Raw genomic sequence first — 1,344 nt, forward strand, 5'->3', positions numbered from 1 at the left:
TCCTTTCAGATGTATCTTACCTCATAATGTAATTGTTTAATGCTTTGTTGTAGAGCAGAGGTTCCCCAATTTTTCGAGCTAACGTCACCTTCTCCTACCATCATCACTCGCATTACCATCTTTGCATCATATTTTCATAACGTCTATACGATCTCATGTTTGCGGACTTAGCTGCATGATATTCATATTAGTTTATATGTTATTCATATCAAAATTATATATAAATTCCACGAAACGAAAGAGAGAGAATAATGTCACGTTTTCGCTCGCATCAGCCAAGGTTTGTGGAGTACTAAGTTTCGGTTAATTCCTTCAAATTTCATTAGTTACGGCTTCAGAATCAAGAGATGTTAACTCCAATCTAGGTGGATGTGTCCAGAGTTCTGTTAATTTTCAAACCCAGGGAGTAATCAACAAAAGACGTCTCAGAATTATTTATATACGGTTTATGCATTCGAAATTTAAGTGAAAGAAATATAAATTCCACTCCATATTGCGATCACCCCCCCCCCCCTCCCGACACCACAGTTTGTAGAGTAGGGCACATGTCGGAAAAAAGTCTGTGCAGAACATGAAAAAAAAATGCGTTCGCCTGTTATCGCAGTTTGAAATTGAAGAGGTGTATACGTAAGGATTGAATAGTATTTTTCTGCTTTTGTCCAGCTCGCGCTTGCCAGGGGAGCTGGGGCGAAAGAAGCACTTGTAAGTCGCTCAAAAATATTTTGTTTATCTAACTTCATGGGGTTTTATTGGTGTCGTCTCACTCGGGGAAGAAACTTTTGAAATCTTTATCCTCATGTGACTTGCAAGTACACGCCGAAACATACCCAACAGAAGACAGATTCTGTTGGTCTGTTTTTTTTTCCATTTATGTGATCGATAATAGAGAAAAATTCACTGGATAGCGCATAGTTATTTTTGGTGAAAGCGACTGATATTAACAAGGCTGCAATGCTGATAGCCGCAGTTGCTGCATCGGTTAGTCGGGCTGTTGCGAGCAATGATAGGGCTCGCGTGTTGGGCCTTGCCAGGTGCTTTTTCTCTCTCACACTGTTGGACATGCAAGCACTTGCTGTGCTTCCGCGGGTACATGGAAACCATTTCATTTATTACAAAGGAAAGTCGGTTGTTGACTGGAGCGGGTGCTGTTCAGAATCTTTTGAGTTTTCAGAACTGGCCTGTGATCCTCAATACTTTACACTAGATAGAGATACAGTGTGCAAAAGTGACGTCTGAAATATGTTTTGAAAGATTTGAAGTTTGCAGTATGTAGAATTTTCTTTTGGCCATTAAATGTGTTGAATTCTAATAGAGTTGCTGACCTACTTCGTCGAAAATATAATG

The sequence above is a fragment of the Penaeus monodon genome, chromosome 33 (assembly GCF_015228065.2).
Source record: "Penaeus monodon isolate SGIC_2016 chromosome 33, NSTDA_Pmon_1, whole genome shotgun sequence".
NCBI lineage: Eukaryota > Metazoa > Arthropoda > Malacostraca > Decapoda > Penaeidae > Penaeus > Penaeus monodon.